The following is a 21175-nucleotide window of genomic DNA, read 5'->3' as shown; positions in this document are numbered from 1 at the left end:
TAACAGAAAACCCACTTGGTTTTGTAAGAAATACTTTCGTTGTTTAGGAATGCAGATGTTGCTGAGACTCCGAAGAAAGCCTACTTTGATTTGGCCAGCTGTCTCCTAACAAGATGTCCACAGACTCTTCATTGTACCCTTAACACTTAATCCAGACAGACAATGACTTAATGCTAGCTCTTGACACAAATAGACACTGCAATATATCGAATAAGGCTGAGGCCATCAGAATAATTCTCATTTGAGAGTAAATGCAGCCTGAACCCAAGTTTGGGAGTCTGCTGAGTAAACACTACCAAAGGAGAAATAAACATGTTCTCTTGGCCTGAACTACCATAACTCTCTCAGCTGCAGAAAGAAAATACAGCACAAGAGAAAAAAGAATGTTTAGATATAACTTAGAATACGGAACTTTTCTGTTCATGTTTAGAAGATCTCACAATAGCTGACCACAGCCATGTGTGGTAGCTGACATCTACCCCTTACCCAAAAACATGCTCAGGCAGATGGAGAAAGAGATTGCTGGGATTTGATTATCAAAAATAAAACCACAGACCTGGATGAGCTAATGTTGTTCCAGATGCATTATCTTATAATCTCCAGGAAGAGAGGAAAGGAACATTGTATCCTCCCTTAAAGAAGTCTTGCAGCAGGCTTTATTTCCCCACTGCATGAGAAGAAATTGCTGCCTAAAATTGAAAGGGATCTCTGCCCAAGTCCAAACCAGAAGAAAAGTTAGGGCTGAAGAACAGCAAATAGTGGAGTGAATCTCAAGTTTCCATTCATCTGCTATGACACAAAAAGACCCCCCTGTGTCCTTCTATTCTGTATTGTTCAGGAAATGAACCCAGGTTGATGGCCTATTATTTTTCTTTGTGCTTATTCTTGCCCCACACCGCATTTCCATTTTTTCCCAAATTCCTTCTATCTTGCATCAAACTATATTGCAGAGCTCAGCCAAAACAGAGCCCTCCAAAAAACATCCCGTGACAGTATCTTCAAATAAAATCCTAGAGTTAGTCATTTAAGCCCTTAGCAGAGGGGTTGGTTTTAAACAGAATTCACTTTAGAAATACTTCCAGAGTAACTGTGACATCTTTAAAGCCCTCTGACTCTTCCTGGGAGGAGCAGCCTCATCGAGTGCATTACACTGGGTGCTGCAGTAGAGCCCACATTGGTACTTGTGCATTTGACCCATGGGTCACTGAGCTCACTGATAAGGTGGCTGCCCTCCAAGGAGACATCCAAGCCTCCAGTCAGGTCCCACAGTAATTGCAGGGTCAGCTTTTTTGCCACATACGGTGACCATTAGCTGAAAATGTCAGAGACCAAAGGTCACTGCAGTGCCCTGGCAGTATTTATACACTTGAAAAGTACCTGGGTGCCTTTGTGTATCCCAGTGTTACTGCTCCTATGGAAAACCAAGAATCTGCTTTTTAAAACAAGAGATGCTTTCTCGCTCTTATATATGCCATATACATGTTTTGCCTTCAAAAGTGTTATCTCATATTTAAAACAATGTGATGGGGAACAGAATTCATCCCTCCCTAAAGCAAAGGATGCTGCTACCATTGTTTCTTCATTGTTAGAAGGTGAAAACCTCAGACAACGAGAGGGGAAAAAAAAAAACAGAAAAAGAAAAAAAGGAAAAAAGAAGAAAAGAGACAGTTTTAAGGGCTTTTAAAATATCTAATGCTCCAGGATCTAAACTGGCAAGGAGCCAAGCAGTGTCTTAAAGGGACAAGCACTTTATTATACTTTCCAATTCTTCCAAAGTCTGTCTGCAGGATATATGAGCTGGCTCTAATATGACTACTCTATTCTCATCCTCCAGTGGTATACTCTGGTCTCAGCTCATAAATTGAAAATGGAAGATCACTAAATCAGCGTGGACTGTTTCAGAGGGACATTGCGAATTTCCAGTCAAATCTTCTGGTTTATCTTAAATATTTCATCTTAATGTCACCTTTAGAAAAAAAATCTTTCATTCAAGTAAGTTACAACATACAGTTCTAAACTGATTACACTCCCCCACTGACCTTCTGGAGGAAGGCTTCCACGGCAGTACAAATACCATGCTGGCAGCTCTCTGCTGTAGCTTAGGAAGGAGAATTTTTGGCATGGCAAATGCTCTCAAGACACGTTACGATGCATAAACAAGATAAGACGTGGTCCACATTGCCATAACACAACATGTACACCACCATGGCTTTTGGTTAAGGCTCCTTTCAGAGTCTACCACTTCTCTAGGGGAGTCCCATGTCCTTTAAACCAGCATGACCAACGTGCAGATCATCATAATTTACTAGGCCAAACTATTTTCTGTGTTGCCATAAATTTCAGCAGTCTAAGCAAGAGGAGCCATTTTTTGAGGCAGGAGGATGCAGTAGTGAAAAGGATTGAAAAAGATACAGATGAATACTCTCAATGAGTCAGGTACAGCCTGACTGAATCTCCTTACAATAATAACATCTTCCTCCCCTGAGGAGTAGCACTTCCCCAAAAGCTCAAAGAAACAACTAGAAGGGAAAGATTTAACTGAGAAATTGTATCACAAAATGCATTATAAATGTCATTCATTTCAACCAATGCCAGTTGTACTTGGCAATAAACAATGGACCCTTGAAATACAACCCTTCTGTATTCTGCTGTTAAAATAATTGAGGAGTTACCTGAGAAATATGTGTTGATAAAATTGCTCAGAGGGCTTGAGTCTTTCTTTCTACCCCGGCCTATATTCTTTCATCCTCTGAGTGGAGAGGATTTTGGGGTTGGGGACTTTAAATGAAGCTGGGAATTTCCATGGCTGCTTATTTATACAGGGCTATGCACCACAGTTAATTCACCCTGACAAGAATGATGTTGAGCTTTCTTGCCATATGATCTTGTATTTAAGATCCTGTCAGTTTTGAGGACTCTAAATAAACCTTCTTTTAAATATTTAATACTCTTCAGTGATATATGCCTTTAGGCTCTGAGCCTGGTCCAACCATCAAAACTTAGAGTTTTCTATATTTCCCAACACCACAGTCTTCCTGTATAAATTAAATTTGCACTCTAAATTCTCTGATGGATTCCAAGTTGTTTGCTTCTCATCTGCCATTCCCCTATATCTAGAAGGAAATGAAAATCTCTTTGAGTTTCTTCTAGAAGACTTCTAAGGTATTTGTATAGTAAAGTCATCCCATCCCAAAAACAAATAGCCAGAATATTTTTTGATAACGTCTCTGATGATGTGAATGATGCTCAGGTTCTCTACATCTTGCTTCCTTTTTTATAAAGGACCTGATAAAAGAAGTCAAAGAAATGGCAATTTCTTTGTCTACTTCTTTGGGTCAGTGACTTCCTCCCTTTTGTTCTGGTAACTATAGGAATCAGAAGAACAACAGGCTACCTGACACAGATCAAAGATCTTCCTGGAGTAAATAGAAGCCACCTTGCAATACTGACCAATTGAAACATCATGTTTAATGTGGGCTTTTACCAAAATAGCCAACAGCCTGTTGCTTGAGAATCTCACCCATGTCACTAAGAGAAACATAGGTTAAAGCTCTCACTTTAAATGAGATTGATAGAGGTTTGGATTTCTGTCCCCACTGACTATGCCAAGTTATTTTTCATTTTGACCACAAGTTCCACAGCAGACCTGTGGAGATTTCCTTCTAATTACATATGTCAAGTAGTCAAACCAGCTCAGACCCTCATTCAGCTTTCCCAACACTGCAAAGGAAAAGGTGGCCAAAGGAGTTGGTAGATCAGAATTTTCTTCTCATCTTTCCAGCAGCCTCAACCATCAACACAGTACTCAAGGTACTGAAGGACTGGGACCTTCCAGGCAAGATTTATTTGCTCCCTTGTACTCAAAGTCCTGCAGAACTTATTTTTTCCCTGCATCTCCCCATTTTCGCTCCTGGATGTGCCACACACAGATAATCTGGGTAGAAAATCTGAGACACACAACAAAATCCCTGCCCAAGAGTCACAGAATGTTATCTGAATAGGAACAGGGCAGATGGGATACCTGTCACACGCTCCAGCCACAATCAATAGCAAAGGCAAAAAAGCTCTTGCAAGGGCCTTCATCAGACGGAAACATAACTAAAACAAAGTATATGTCAAGTTCAGTTCAAGAGAGGTTCCTAGAAGATAACTTATAACAACTAGAATAGAAATTCAAGCTCTTCTTTGACAGAAATCGTCCTTAACTCCAAGTAAGAGTGTTTAGACTTCACAGAACTCAGCGAAATTGCCTTTGAGTGTCAGCAGTGAACACTGTATATTCTTCTAAGACTTCACAGTGCAACTGTCAGCTGTCTGTTTTCTTTCTGCTATATGCAGAGTTTATACAGACACTCCCAGAGGAGCCTTTAATTGCATGTCATGACAAGTCTCCCAACCTCTTTGCAGCTCTTCCACTTAACACATAGTGTAAACTCACCCAATCTCCCTTCACTTTCTCCTTCCTGGATTTCTCTCTTGGAGCTCTGTGGAGGCCTGTGTTGAAGCTTCATTATGATGGAGTGGACCCAGTGGAGATCTCTATAAAAAGCATCCGACCCATTTATCAGGACAGATCTCTTTAACAAGTCTATATAAACCTCATGTGTTGAAGAGACCTAACCTGTGACTCAGAGACAAAACTAAAACCTGAAGTAGCTAGGAAAGAGGGGTCTTTTTTCCCCTGATTACTTATTCCTACTGTTGTTTTCATTGTGCAAGGAAGTCACTAGGTTTTACTAACGACAGCACTGAGTGGTCCCAGCAGAGAGACACCATCATTAAAGAGAGAGAGCTATGCAAACGCAGAGACCATCCCTGCCCCAGAGTTCCTATAATATAAATAGTAAAGGCAGTGGGAGGGAAATAGAAGCACAGAAAGGTGAAATCCGTTTTTCAAGATGACCCTACAGCTTAGTAGTCACTACAGAGCATTGCTTCTCAGGGCAAGTGATTTTGTAAGAGGTCTAGATTTGCACGTAATAAAAAAGACAAAACAATTATGGCAAAGACATTGTAAAGCCTAGTTACACTTGTAAAGGGATTCTGCAGAACCTCATATCCCAGTGTGTCATATTATTCCATTTTTGTACAGATTCCTTTAATTTTCAAGTCAAAGAGACATTTCTTTTGCACTGCTTCTGCCTCAGACTAGTATCCAAAAATCAAGGTGCACCAGTAAAACATTTATATTTAAAGCACTGTATGTTTGCATCAAATTCCTCCCCCACCCATTCCAGCCACGGTTTAACTGTACGCTTAAGCACATGTTTAACTTTAACCACACAAGTAGAGCTATACACATCAATGAAACTACCTGCACTTAAAATTAAGCACTTGTTTAAGAGCAAGATGCAGAGAGACATATAGTGGGATTTTAAAAACCCCTTGAGCATTCGGTGGAAGTTAGGTGCTTAATGTGCTTAAGAGACATTTGAAAGCCCCACTGAGATGGTGTATCTGCTGCTGGATGCCTCTAGAAATCTGGCAGTGATGCTCAGAATGATACAATGATTGATTACAGTGAGAATTGCACCTCTAATAAAGTCCTGATTGCCCAGGGAAGCTGCAACAGATATGGCTAAAACTGGTGCAAGGATCAGCTCTTTTTCCTAAAACACCTCTTAGAGCTTCATCCAAAATAGCAGCGGGGTGTTGTGCTATTCTGTGAGCTACTCAAGCAGCAGCTCTCAGGCTCACAGAACCAGCTTGTGGTCCATACTACTTTCCAGACTTCAACAGTCTGGGGTATAACATCACCCTGTACAGCGGTCAAAGACCCCAGCCCTCTTTTTCCCATCTTATCTCACCAAATCCTGCATCTCCACACTCTCTTGATCCCAGACTAATCCCTCAAAGAAGACCCAAACCACCCAGTCTCCAGCTCTGACAAAATCAGCACTCACCCAGCAAAGCATCCAAACGCCTGAGGACACTCAGAAGCTGAACAAACACCTCTAATGAAGTGATATAATTTTTCTAAGCTAATGAGAAGAGGGTGACCTGAGCCCACAGGTATGAACCCTAAAGGACAAGAAGCCGAGGAGATAAGCCCCCACTCTCCACACGAGCTAACAGAGGTCACGCCGGGCAGAGTTTGAATCTTTCTGGCAAACAGCTCACTGCAGCTCTACACCTGGCTGGGTTTAATTTGTTATTTATGTCAGCTTTGCATATTTGTAAAGTTCAAGGGTTTATTGCCCTGGCCTGACCTTGCCAAGTCAGAGCTCACATGTGGTTCTCTAGTAGCAATTTCTTTCTAATAAACTTTACTTGAAAGAACATGTGTGATAGATTTTGTTGATGATTAAAAAGAATGGGGCTATGTTCATTGTTAGCCAAGCTGGTTTTGAAGTTTTGTTGGAAGTCACCTCTGCTCTCATTTTTAAAGAAATGTCCCCTTCCCCCTCACCCCTTTATTTAACTGCACACCCTAATTATGTTTCATGTTGAAGCATGTAGCATTGTCTGTGTCTATACAGTAAAGACACTTCCCCCATGTGCTTATTAAGATCGTTAAATTAAAGAGCATTGTTCGGAGTTGTTCTTTAATCAGCGCATGTGCAAGCACCAAAATCTGGGCACACACAAGAGCATGAAAATGCAAGTCTCAGATGTACAAACATATAAAAAGCTACCAGAGCCTGGCACATTCTTTAGCAGCCCCAAAGACTGTTGCTCTCAGTTTGCTTTGTTTTTCCCTGTTAACAAAAGAAACAAATATTTTCTGTCCCCACACTTTGTGTAACAGGGTATGATCCTAGCTCCATAGGAAGCAACACCAAGTTCCCTTCACCTTCAAAGGGCTCAGAAATTCATCCCCTTATGATCAAAAACAAATAAGCCAGCAGTTCCCTGGGAAGTGGAACTTCTAAAACATGATATGTTGACCTTTCTGCAGCGTGGGTTCTCATGTGGCTAAAAGCAGGGTGATGCTTGTCTCCATAGTGAGCAATTCCAGCCACCTGGGTGCCATGCAGACTCGAGCACTAGATGCACTTCAGGGACTGCATAAACTGAGGATTTTGTGCTTGTGCCCACAGACCCACATTTAATCCAGCAGTGCCCATCCTTCTGCTAAGTGTGGTTGATACTGTCCAAGTTTAAGAGTTATTAAAGGTAGATAGACAACATGATTGTATAAATCTCACTCTTAAAAATCCCAGATGAAAATGTTATAACACTGCTAGCACATCCTGAAATCCTTACTTCCCCCAAACTCTTAATTTTCCCACAGCTTATTGTATTTTCAGCTTATAATTCTGGCCAGATAGCATTGAAGGATGTTTTCATCTGATGTATGACAGCAAGTTAGCATGTGCTTTAGTGATTACTTGAAGAGCATGTATGTGCAAGTACTTTCCTGAATCAACAGCTTTGATTGTAAATCATTTGAGGCAGGATTGCCATTTATTAAATGTGTGTACAACGACCTGCCTGAGATCCCTAACACTACTGTAAAATGACTAAATAAGTAAATAATAGTGACATTCATGCTCTGACAGCAGCTGTGAGACTTTCCATTAAATGAAGAGCTCAAGAGGCAATTGTGCCTAATAGTCAAAGCAGGGAGTAGGAAACTGAATTCCTGGTTGTCACTCACGGAGCAGGGTCAGGATGCAGGGTAGCTTACTCCTGCCTGAAGTATCAGCTCATAGCTCCCTCTGTGAATGGGACACTGGCTTCAGGAATCGTCAGCCTGACACAAGTTTTCCCTTACTTAGTGACAAAAGACACTAGTTTGAATTACACTCAGTGTGGGTTGGCCAGTAAAAGCTGCAGGGCAAGCAGCAATGATCAGCTGTGTGCCAACTGATTAGAAGAGCTCAGCCTGATGAGATCTGTCCAAGATTTGCTTTTTCCAGTACCACCAAAACAAATCTTAACTCTTATTGCTTGTCTTCTTTTCATATGAGGTGACTTTTCAAAGAACCAGGCAATTTTAGCAAACCGTAACAGACATGTATGCAGGTTCTCATGTTTGTATGTGTATATATACAGACACACCTCCAAATACTTCTCTTTTCTTCAGCTTCTCTGTTTCTTTGCCATCACAGCTATCTCTGTCTCCATACACAGTCTTCTTGTCACATTCATTGTCCTTACCTTTCCCACCTCTTTCTTACTTCAAATTCTTCCCCTCTCTCTGTGAATGTCACACCTTTTTAGCTCTAAATGTCTTTTCATGGCCCAAATAACACCACATATTTTTAAACAAATAGCACCCCTTTCTCCTCTTACAAAACTTTTTAATAATGTTCTCACTTAAAATGCACAAATAGTTTGGCAAAAGCACAGTTTTACAAGGAACAACAAAATCAAGGAGATCCAAAGCCAACTAGAGAGCTCCATATAGGCAAACCAAGAGCAGAATAAAACTGGGGTTTCCAAAGCAAACTGGAAAAGTTTCAGCAAAGACCTAGCCCTTATTCTGACTACAGCTTAATTGGACACCCTGGTGTTTGAAGGGGCTTGCTGGAAAATAAAACAAATGTGCCTATTGTTCTTAGAACAAGTATTATAATAATAATCATTCTTTAAGCATCAGCAGTGCCTTTCATCTAAGGACCATAAAGCACAGAGCAGACATTAATGAACTAAGCCTCTTGGAGTTCCTATAAACAAGGTAGACATTTTAGACCCATTTTTAACATAAGACTGAGGCCCAGGTAAGATAACAGCAATTTGGGTTTTACATTTGTTGTTGTTTACTTAATTCTATTTAGGCCCAACAATAAGTATTACTTGATCTTCAGAAGCCATAAGTATCCCTTATCCAATGGCTCTTGTATAGTAGTATCTTTAAAACTCAATTTCTACTTGTTGCCTTAAAAGCATGTGCTTAGATTCCTCTGCCTCAAAATCCCTCCCAGAATCACACCACGAGTTTGTGCAAGGACTGGAAGAATGTAAAGCTCCTGGTTCCTAGTCCCTTCATCTACACAGTAGCCTACCATGATTTTCATAGTATAGCTAATGTCCTGTAAAGACCCAGGCATAGTCTTCACTTTCAGCATGAGCAATCCTATTGAACACAATATTAAACACAGTGAATACAGTTGATTCAGCGTGCAGGTTTTCTTACAGGATTTGGTCTCACATATATCCTTTCTAGCCTTTAGAAACTCTCAGATGACTTCACATACTCACCCAAGAGCTTCAAATATGAAATGGAGCTAAATCCCCACAAAACCTTGTTTTATCAACCTTTGCTAACTTTTCAGTGATTGGCCAGGAAATTTGTAAGCAGTTTCCCAGGCATTGGCTTAACAAGAAGCTTCCAGCCTTGCTTTCAACCAATCCAAGTGCTAAACAGAACACTGCCCAATTTATTTTTTAACAAGGTTCTCTACTACTGAAACCAGTATGAAGTGCAATTATTGGATTAACATTCAGCTGTTAAATTATCCTCCCAACATCTTTCCAGGCCATTCTCTTAGCTCTTCAGAAGAATATTTTATTGGAAAGGGTAAATGTATAAAATTCTACTGTTAAAACACTTAACAAATCTCCCCTGTCAGGCCAGTAAACTGTAGTCCACCCACTCTGATCTGAGATTGCTGTTTCTCTGCTCCCCCCTTCCCCACCTCTCTTTTCTTTGTTTAAAATATGCTGACCACACAGTGACCTCTCGTAACCCATTGGTCGAAAATTACAACCAGCCACACAAACAAGCAGCTCGAGGTCAGAAAGAGCAGGGTCTGCTAAAAGTTAGTAATCATACATTAATTCCCTGACATAATTAATCAAAATGAACCACCGTTATCTAGCGCGGAACCTTTAACCTATTACAAAGGGGTCAATTTGCAAACCACTTGAGCATGGGAGTTTGGTACAAATAGCATACTCCCTTCATCTGGGATGCCCTAAGTAGGCAAAAATGCCTTTGAAGTCCCAAATCTACCAGATTTAGATATAATTTCATCAATCAAGTTAAAAGGCTGCCTTCCTTCCAAAAAGGATTTCATGTAGATCTGTCATCTAGCTCTGTTCAGTGGGTGACTGAAAATCCATTTGTTAGGCTCTTTTTGTCAGGATGGAGTGGGCTGCAGTTGGCTCTACATGTCAAAATAGCTGAAAGTTTATCAAATTGAAGGCTAAGAGGCATGATTTGTGTTAGAACCTGCACTGGTCTGGTGAAGGAAGCAGTAAATCTCAGCTTTGTTATGCCAATCAGCTCCAATTCTGGATCTTAATTGTGTTTTCATTTGATATAACTATAATTCTACCTATATAGAGCATGAAGCTATTCATAGGGAATCAGAGACAGGACTTCACACATCTGTACAGCTTGCAGGACCATGCTGCCTAATGATCCTTTATGCTCTCACCCAAGCAAAGTCCCTGTGAATTAGTAGTATCTCCATCTTAAAAGCAGAGAATTGAAGCCCAGAGAAATAGCCCTGATCTTTCAAGCTATTTTGGTGTCCAGCTCCTTTTCACATCTTAAATTCCCACTAAAATCAGCATGAATGGGGCATCTCAACAGGAATCAGAAGCCTAAATACTTTAATATTTGGGTTTAAATGGCATGTCCAAGGTCAGATAGAAGGAACTTGCAGCAGAAAAGGGAGCAGATCCAGGTCTCTGAAGTCCACTGAATCAACCTTCCTTCATCAGATTTAAGACCCCTACAGTCCATGGAGTCTCCCTTGAGTGTTATCTAATCCTCTTTCATATATACCAATATAAACACTCATCCGTATGTATATTTAATGTATTTATTTATTGCATGCAAGGATGGATGAGCTGTAGAGTTTTAGAAGAGTATCTTCTTATCCAGTGACATTATACATCACACAGGTGAATCTCAAGGGGTTTATGATGTTACCAAGACCCCAAAATAGAATTAATTTTAAGCCGTTCACTGAATCTCATTTTCATGTCATGTAATATATGACCACAACAAAGGTGTCAAAAATATTTCAAATTACTTTATATTAATATTAGCGCAACAACTGCACTTGGAAAGTATCACACCCACTTTAAAAGTTTCTGGGAAATGTAAAACAAAGTCATTGTTAAGGTCAGTGTTTTAGCAGAGGTCACTTGAACTACAATTCCCAATATGCACATGGAGTTGACATGTCTGGCTTTTAAAACAAAATCACAATTCATCATCTGAATGTCAGATCTGTGGCTTATGAGTTCCCGGTGTCTGAATGATTATGACACTTATAAAGTATATTTTATTATTACAGCCCACTCATTGCCACTCTCCATATGTGAAGTGATGGATATTTTAAATGTAATTCTACTTATTTATATTTATATCTTACTAGTGACAGGTAAAAAGCATCAACAAATCACTGCAATTTTTAACTAGTCAGATACAAGATTTATTTTTAGTATAGTTAGTATGCGCACTGTGGTTATTAGGAAGAATGATTCCCACCCAGAGAATCATTGTTTAGTCATGTTTAATTAAAATAAACCCAAAAAAAAAAGCAACCTCAAAACATTCAGGAATGTCACACAAAGGTAAAAGGGAAAATAGTAGAGATGCATATCACAAGAAGTCTTTGTGTAGAAACAAGGGGTCAGACTGCACTCTCCTTTCTGCTTTGACTGCTAGAAAGGCTGGTTTCATACAGGGGTTTATCAGCCAAGAGCCAGGAGCTGCACACCAACTGCAACATCTTGCGTTGCTGGAAATGGAAACTGGAAGTTTAGAGGTTAAAACTATCATTAACAAGAAGAGATTCCTTACAACATACTACTTCTTCAGATTCATACCTTTTCTGGCATCAGTTCCCATGGTGGCTGGACAACATGCCAGGCAAAATGGGGGATGCTGAAGTTCTACAGTTCTTCTTCCAGAAGGGCTAAAAACCATGACTCAAACCCCAAACTGCAAATAATACTGGGCCTGCTTCATCATTCCCATTTTGAAGACTCTCTTGCACATGAGTTTTGCAGCTGCTCCTGGCTATAGCTTAGTGCATACCTCTCAAAAAGAGCAGCATTGGACACATACTGCAGGGTGGGATTTTCCATTTTCAATTGCAGACAGCTCTGTGCAATGGGATAATACAGCTCCAGGTTGCTGAAAGACTGTTGGCTCTGTAATCTCAGATTCCTCCCAAGAAAATTGGTACTTTTCTCTATGCCCAGTCCCCAGGTGCATGAGCTGAAAGGCTGACACTACCCTGCTGTAGGGAGATTTTGTAGATTAGCAGAAAACTTTGATGCTTGTCTCTACTTCACTCCACACACTGTACCAAGTCACCACACGCTCTAGTACAAACTACTGAAACCCTCACTTAGCATATGCATAAAATGGATATAACTATAATTAATGACCTCCAGGGTCTCTGGTAAAACCATTTAGCATTTGTCAGGCACTCCGTGGGGTTTTGGGTCAAAAACAATAAGCACAAGGTAGCATTAAGAAGAGTTTCATCCTCAAGTTATAATGATATATAATAGGATCTTCAAGTTACAAATAAAATCACACTGCAGAAATGTGTAACACAGAAAATACAACTGAACACATCACACATCCAAATAGACTTAAGGGTGTCTAACATGTAGATGTATTCTGGACTAGGGCATTCACACGGTGATAAATCTGTTCTTGCACAGATAACTCCTGTTGCTGTAAACAGACGGGAAACAAGTGTGAAAACACCAATTGCAGCAACTTACAATAGTAGTTGCTCTAAGGTACGAGTTACCTTGAGCTTATTCAATAATAGCACACAAAGGACAAAGGGGTTGCTGGTAGCTCATTCTGCAAAACCATCTGAGCTGCAAAGGCTTGTGAGTCACACTCCAGAGCATCTGCAAGGAAAAACACATTACATTTTCCAGGCCAGCAAAACTCCTGCTCAAAGTGGGAAACTCACACATGTTCAAACCATTCCCTCCCCCACGCACCGTCTCAACTCCCACAGGATAGGGAGTTTATTAGTTAATACTTGAGCTTAAATCTTCATCTGAGGAAGCAATGAGCATCTAAGTCCTCCCTTCTTGCACGGAGATGAAAGTTTCTTAGCTGGCCTGTTCTGTCCAACCTCCCCCCTTCCTGGAAGAGATGAATCCCTGCTGAAGAAATCTGAAACCTCTGGCCACCCAGCATATTCTTCAGAAATAAAAGCATCTTCTCTGAGAAAATGCATGCATGGAATGAAGCACAATGCAAGGCAAGCTCTGCTTGCTTAGAGCTGTAGGAAATGAAAGGTAAAAGCCAAAAAAGCCAAACGGAGTAGTGTTAAGATAACAACAGGACATTGTTTTGATCCCAGGAGATCCTGTGGTTTTTCTTTTTAATAGTGTCACTTAGAGTAACTTATAAGAGAGGCAGGGAAGGTGACACAATTTTATAACTCTGCAGGGGCTTCACACCATGGGACAAGATTCCTATTGTACTGAGAAACATTGGAAAGAAAGGGGGGAAAGGAAAAAAAAAAAAGAGCTTGCAAAGCAGATCTAAAATTACACCTATTCTCAAGGAAGATACAAATCTAGGCCAGAAGGATTGCTCATTACAATGAACTCCTAGGAACTTTCCTAGCAAGTGCTTTGCAGGTATTTATCAACCTAGCTGAGGGCAGGTGAAGAGGAGCAGGGGGGGTAATCAGCCTGCTTTCTGCCCACAAAACACTCAGTCTAGTTTTACAATTGATCACATTTTGTTTTCAGATCTCCCGAGTCCAAAATTTGTTCAACAAACCTCCAGTCAATGGGAAGGGCATGACAGGGATGTGGTAGAAAGAGGAAATTTCAGAGGTAACTGATTCTCATGGCTTTCCCATCCAAGTTCATGTTCAGGCAAGCAAAAAAACCTCATCTTTTTAGCTAACAGGACAAAGCGAAAGCAGAAGACCATGTTTGCAGGGTCTGTCTGCACGTTATGCTCAGGACTGGATCAGTTCTTTGAGGTGCAGCCTCTGCACACTTCAACTCCACAGTCAAATCCCTGACTCCCACATTGCTTGCTGCAATCAGTCTGTGCTGAATGTATTTCCTCTTGATCAACTATCTTTACCCAGATGCACCCCACATGGAGGCAGGACACTTCTAGTGAATACAAAGTCATTTAATAACAGTGGTTTTTCAGCGTTCCCCTTTCCTCAGTCCCATCCATAGCAGCAGAGGTGGGTGGGCACGATCTGTAGCACTAATGAGCTCTGGACCTCTTGAGGTAGCTGGTGTACCTCATACAGGTACAGACAATAGTTTCAAAGCCTGGCTTCAACAAACTGGTTGCAAATTTCAAGCCACAAAGTTGGAAACAAACCAAAGGTGCTGCTGGCCTCCTACAGGAGAAAACCATAAACAGTTAAACCCAAAATAAACAACAGAAAATAGGTTCAGTGGGAAACAAGACGTAACAAACCGAGTGGGCACCTGTGATTTTCAAACCATAACATAAACCCATGACAATAATTACAGTGGGATGGTCCCCGGTGTCCCACTAGCATTATTGCGAGGTAAAGTCTTCAAAGATCTTTATCGAAAGCTAATTTCAACTCTTTGGTTACAGAACTTCTTTCATTCCCTTTCCCACTCTGCATCACACAATGCTCTTTTTGGTGTTTCCGTTCACACAGCGGGCACTGATCCCTGCTAGGAAAGGTGTCAAAACTTCTAATAAAACGACTGCTCACGCAGAAAAGTCTCACAGCCGAAATTTGGGAGCCGTACGAACTCCCACACAAAGCAGGGCTGTCAGATCAGATTGCAAGGTGTCAGTTTACCCAATTCAAACCTGAGGCTCTATTAAATCAAAACGCACAACAACCCCCTCCCCTACACACACACACACAAATGGAAGACGTCAATCAAAAGTAATTAATAGTTTTCCTTCCTCTCTTGCACTCCAAAGAATACTGGGAGACAATAGTCTGTGAACTCAAATGACTGATGAATAACACGCGCTTGAAAAATCATATTTATGGTAAAATATTCACTGAAGTTGTCAGCGCTACCTGAAGACTTGTATTCCAGATGCGCAACTTATCCCAAATTCCTCAGCGGTGTCTGTGCTAAGATGTGCTGCACAATGTAAAGTTTCAGAGGTGACAGAAAGCATAGGTACAGATGGGGAGGACAAACATAGGGTTAAGCCAGATGCGAGGGAAAAAGCTTGGGGCCAGATTTGAGCCTTCAGCACCCACCATTTACGTCAAGCAACTGCGAATGATCTCATTTCCCAAGTCATCTGGGGCAAAATATGGCTTTGTGTAGAGAAGCCAATACTTATGGGAACACTCAAAATAAATAAAGAATCCTATTAGGCTTCACTGAGACCTGGAGGGGTTTAAATGGAGCTCCTCCAAGCTGAAAGCGAGATTTCTTCATTTATCCAGCAATATCTGCATAAAATGGCAGTAGTACAGGTTGCTGGCTCTTCATCTCAACATCTTACAGCGCACCAAGTGCTGCAGTGCTACTTCATGCTTTGTTTTCAATTATTAGGTGTGGATTTACTCACAGAAGGATATAGAGGGACTAACAGGGCCATACCTCCATACCCTTTTTTCTCCGTCAGCCCACTAATTCCCATGCCATGTTTGTGTCCACCCATGTCATGCATCTCGGCTGTGTATCTCTCCTCTCCCCACAATACAGCCACAGATGTGTTAAATCAACTCTGTGTAAATGGAAATACATTAGTAGGCAGGCAACTGTGAACTTAGGAAAAGCCCTCCCATTTGTTTCATATTCCTTGCTCTGGAAAGGAATATCCCTGCTTTGGTGCAGCTTTCTTTCACCTAAGCGGGGATTTTTGGGATATGTGGATGGCAAAGTCAGCTCTTTCCAGCTGCACACCAGCTTTACATGGGAGCTCTCCGTAACTCCCTTCAGCCAAACCGACCTGACTTAGCAAAGAGAGGCTATTAAACCTGTTGTGCAGTTTTTTCTTGCTATTTCCCATTCAATTCCCTATGTACAGGCATGACCTTGCAAAGATTTCTGTTTAAGCATTACTTACCCAAGTGATATCCTTAAAGTCAATTGAAGAGCAAAGACGGGCTTCTCAGCACACATGTGGAAAGTCCTTGCATGATTATGAGCAGTAAATGACTCTACATCATTCCCTTTCACCAACACGTATTTATAGACAGATGCCATAAATATATTTTGGGGTTTTCTCCAACCTTTCTTTTTTCCTCTCCACATTTTTACCATATTGGCTAGAATACTCTTACACATCCTTAACTTGCTCTGAATGACAAGTTGTGGTATATGATCCAAGTAGCTCCTCCCAGCCTACTTGCAGGCAACCTAATGGAAAGAGGACCACTGCACTGGGTATCTTTAAAGAACTAGGCCTGTAAGTTGTTGCTGCTGTTGTAACCCCATAAAGCTCTTTTCTTTTGTTCTCTTCTTGAGACTGGTTCCTAGTACCCTTCAGACATTTTATTGATCTTTCTCCTCCTCTAGCTCATACATGCTAATTGTACCTCTGTAGCAAAACAATCTTATTATCATGTTAATTAGTGGGAGGGTTGTTGAGGGTTTCCAGTTCATTACCTGCTAATTTCAAGATAAATGAATCCACAGGTTACTAAGTAAATAAGGTCACCTATCAAGTACTTGTAAACGTGTTTGTAAACAAGGAGGGGAGATGGGGAGGGAGAGAAAGGGAAGTATGTTTGGCTTGGATGGTGGGAAGTAGCTTTGGATACGGATTTGGCATCCCATGCTGGGGTGACTCCATTTCCCTTGAACTCATTTGTAATGGAAAGCGAATGTTTGCTGTCCACCTGGTTCCCCAGTGGGACGTTTCCTCCCTGCAACTACTTTGTGAGCTCAAAGGGCTCTTTGTGAGCAGATTACTCATTCGGAGGTTTGCTTGATTGTTGCTGCCTTTTGTGGCGAGAGCCAGGAGTGAGGACATGCACTAGGCAATACAGCACCAAAGGGGGAACAAAAAAGCATGGTAGTGTGAGTCACAGTAACCTCCCCCTCCACATGGCTCAGGGTTATTCATATTGCCTTTATACACAGGGCAACAGGACAAAGGAATTCAATGGGAGAGGGGAAATAAACAGTCAGATCCTCTGCTAGGGTAAAGTGACATACTGCTTTGAAATCTGTGCCTTTACACCAGATCTCCAAGAAGGTTATTCTCTGACTGGGACAAGCAAATAAAAGGACCACGTAGAAAAGCATATCTGAACCATTGCAGAGGTAATGTATCGGGGTCAAAATGCAAAGTGATACTGAGCAGGGTCCCTAGGGCTCTGTCCTCAGACTGCATTGGTTAAAACTAGTGAAATAAAGAATATGTGTATTAAATGTTCAGAGAACCCCAAGCTGGGGAGAGGCAACCAGCTCACTGGAAAGGAGGAGAGAAATTCAAAGAGATTTTATAAATAGGGAAAATATTATCTGAGGAAAAAAAAAATAATAGGATACCAGTCCCTATGGGCAACTTCAGAGTCTCAGTAGGGGTAAGGTACATCAAGACAGAGTGAGCCTAACAAGGTGGTGATTCTTCATTAAAGGACATGAAGAGATGAGCAGATCTCCAGTTAAAGAGGGAGGAATACTATTATGATGTTGGGGACAAAGAAAACATGATATAAGCATGTATAAGCAGAAGTGTTGCCGGCCAGACTCCTGAATGACCTCCACACCATGCAGTCCTCTCTGGGGCCAGGTTTATAAGGAGAGCAGAAACAGCTCCATGGAATTTAGCCTGTGAAAAAGACTGAATGAACATAATTGTTTTAACTGAGGGTCTTCAGAAAATTAAGAGATGAAAGAAGGAAATAATCTACCCTTCAGAGCCATACAAATGAGTTTGCAGCAAGTAGAATTCAGGTTTGGGGAAAAAACCTGGATGCCTATATAAAAATGTTTAGTGTCAATGTAGGGGCCCAAGGATATCTAAGGCAGGTTGGCAAACATGATAAGGGACCTGTGGGAGGCTTGTATCTTGTGATGAGGCTGTAGACTTGGCAAGATAGAATAAGAGATTTTAAATGACAGTAGAGACCTGTGTTTAAGCATCTGAATCACTCCCTAGGTAAAATTTCTTAAAGCTATGGGCAGTGAAACACTGGAGCAGTTTGCTTGAGGATGTTGTAAAGTCTTTATCTTTGCAATAAGATGGCATACTCTACCTACCTTGGTGCACTGGGATCCAGCAGATTCCCACACAAAACCACCCGGGGTCTTTCTCATTTTGTGTATAGATTAGAAATCACTGGCTAGCTCCTTTTCCCAGCTGTGGTACTCATGGATTCAGCTTTCTAATTAATCCATGTCCAAGTCTGTTTCAGAAGCATGGAACTGTTCACAGACTCTCCCGTGGCGGTCCAGTGGGTTAGACCTGAGAAGACACAAGAGCTGGGGAAGTAGCAGTGAGTAATTCATCTGCCTCATCCCACCTTTTTCTCTGAGGGAGATGTCTGAAAACCCTGTTCCAGTTTGCCAGATTTGATTCAAATTCTGTTTAAAAGAGACACTTGTGGCAAATTTCCTTTTTTTCCCCCATAGTTGCATTTAAAATTTGTTATTTGTGCCAGGAGCTCTGTCGTATGAGTCACCTGATCTCCTTCCACCAGCTGGATGAGCATATAGCAACTTGTATCATCAGCTTCCAAGGGCGAATGGTCATGAAAAACAAGTTTAAAATTGCTTTTTGCGAGCATGCAAGAGAGAAATAACCATTTGAATGTTTGCTAAAAACAACTGCAAAAGCACTACAAAAACAGGCCAGACAAATCCATTTAGTTTTCTTCTCCCCACCCCGCCTCCGTTTTGTTTGAAGAGCAATGGATTATTCTACTTTACATGAATTAGAACGGAGAAATAGCCTCCTTTTTAAGCACAGGTTGATATCAAATGCCTGTGAAAAACAGCAAGGCCTTCTGTGAACTCCAAATTGCTTGTGCATTTACTTAGATACCAGCAACTTGGGGATTTTAAATTTCACAACAAGCAGTTATGAGGAATATGCAACATGATCTTATTATTGTAACCAACCAGCTAAAATATATGCATGAAGCACAATTAAAGGGTGTCCTGCGTATGTATTGATTTAATTTCTCTTCCTTGCCATATAGGGTCAAAACAGACTTTAAGCAGCAATGCTTTCTGCGTTATTTTTCTTGTGTGCTTGGGAATTTTGGGGTTGGTTCTCTGTGGTGAACTGTATAATTAATCCAATGCTTATTAAGACAGACTCGGGCATTGGTGTCATCTGGTTTTGGCCTCCCATTCAGAACACCTTTAAAGTTTCTAACTGTGTAACACATAGATCCTCCAGAGGCATAGTGGTTTAGCAGTGAAACTGGCATCTGAAACACTGAATTCTCCATTCTTTTTTTTAATTAAGATAATAAATTGGTCTTAAATTATCCCTGAAATCAGACCAGTGTTGATTACAATGGGTTTCATGCTGTGACAGCTCAAGATGATGTTATTTTTATTCCTTTTCAACGAGATCTTAATCTCTCCCTGCGTGTAAACAAATTGTCACAGTAACCTTGTTCTTTAATCTCCCAGCTGAAGACCTTTAAAGCATTGGGAGATAACAGATCTAACTGAGATTTCATCAGCTTTCAGGCTTTTACAGATATGCGGCATGCCTCTCCCACTGCTGCAGCCTTTAAATGTTGAAGGAGAGGAGTGCACATTACACTCAAAAGCTTTCCTTAAGCGTTTGAAAATAGTATCCGCCTAGCAACATGTGATTCAGGGCTCGCATCCACAGACAAAATTTGGATGCAGGCACAGCAAGCCAAATTGCTACCTGTTGTAGCTGGTGCAGAACTGTCCCACTGGCTCTCTTCTATCACTTTGGCTCACACAAGTCAACCTTGCTCAAAAAAGGTCAATGGTGTTTTAATGCTCAAAAGAACGCTGTATGTCAGAAACACCAGCTTGCATTTCTTATTCTTCTCCTAGCAGAGGAAAACAATTTCGAGGGGCAGTTAGTAAAAAGAGAAATGAAAAGACCAGAGGTAACTTGTCTTTTCCCCCATCCCCTTCACCTGCTTTGCAAATATGAACCGATTTATCTTCTAAAGCAACAGATACATAATTATACCTAGTCAGCTATTACAAATGGGGTAAAAGAGGCAAGTTATTTGCCTAAGGCCCTGCAGCTTGCCTCCAACCTGGCTCACAAGCAGTGAGCAATTGCCCACCCTGGGGAATCCAAATCTCCAGCCTCATTACTCTCCCACAAACAATGTGAAGCAAACTCCCAGTATTAACTAACATGAATAACTGGGTTTCTGCTAAGTTCCCAAAACTCTTCCTTCCAGAGGCAGGGATTACACTGTTAACTCCACCTGTGAATACGTCTTTAAGTAATAACATCAACAATATGTACATCAGTCTATTTCAGTGCATTCAGATGAGTATTTCTCATGTTTGAGGCCATGTAAGCATCATTATTCATAGTGGTAGGACTGGGAATATTCAACAGCATCCATAAACCTGGTGTGCATTTCCTTACAGGTGAACATTATTTGTGAGTAGACATATGGGTACATTTTCCAAACACAATACAGGAGCCACTGTACACACACACCAAAAATCTGTTCCTGTTAAAATGGCTTTTGCCCAGGCATCTATGGATGTTTGGAAAATGTGCTCCATTTATTTACTGGCACGCCAGTTATTTGTCTATATAACAATGTTTTCTGTTAAGTCAAAAAAAAAATTATTGTTCCTACAGTTTAAACTCTTTCATTGCAAATTCAGCCCAAACTATTCCAAGTCAGACAGAAAGGCCTCTCTGCAAGCAACATTGGTATCTGCATCAGGCTTTCAATAATAGCGCCCCAGATTTACTACTGACTTTCATTTGTTTTAATATTCTTCCACATCAGATTTTAAAGTACTTCATATATTCCAGAGTATTTGAAGGTTTTAACAGATGCGTGTTAACAGTATGAGTACCAAGTAAATACATATAAATATATATAACACAAATTGGGTTTTATTTATTAACATTACTATCAACTGAGAACTATTTCTTTACTTCTGGATATTTGGCATTCTGAGAAATCCGAATAAATAAGTGCCTTTCAGAAGGAAAACAGGTAAAACTAAGGCAAAGGATCTTAAGCTGATGAGGCACATTACACCCAAAATTTCTGCATCAGAAATAACAGAATTAGACAACAGTAATGGCAAAAAAAATAATCAGGTTTTCCAACATTAAAACATTCTCCAAGTACCCCCCTGTTCATCAAACCAACCACGC

General features: G+C 40.8%; 1 long non-coding RNA gene across 3 annotated transcripts in view; it reads right to left on the bottom strand.

The window, feature by feature from the left end:
- LOC133265666 (uncharacterized) overlaps positions 1-6130 on the bottom strand; it is a 92870-nt gene extending 86740 nt beyond the window's left edge. For 2 of the 3 annotated variants that reach the window (XR_009742053.1, XR_009742052.1), the window contains exons 1-2: positions 5904-6130; positions 4439-4539 (exon numbers count right to left, since the gene is read on the bottom strand). This is a non-coding gene — a long non-coding RNA (uncharacterized LOC133265666). Of the gene's footprint in view, positions 1-3733; positions 3869-4438; positions 4540-5903 lie in introns of those variants that run through there. The other variant, XR_009742054.1, reaches the window with a different exon arrangement.
- Between the last annotated feature and the right edge of the window lie 15045 nt (positions 6131-21175).

This window comes from Pezoporus flaviventris, unplaced genomic scaffold (genome assembly GCF_033815535.1).
Source record: "Pezoporus flaviventris isolate CSIRO_AGI_PZ_B2104156 unplaced genomic scaffold, CSIRO_AGI_Pfla_v1 ptg000006l, whole genome shotgun sequence".
In the NCBI taxonomy this organism is placed as follows: Eukaryota; Metazoa; Chordata; class Aves; order Psittaciformes; family Psittacidae; genus Pezoporus; species Pezoporus flaviventris.
This window is presented reverse-complemented; position numbering and strand designations above follow the sequence as displayed.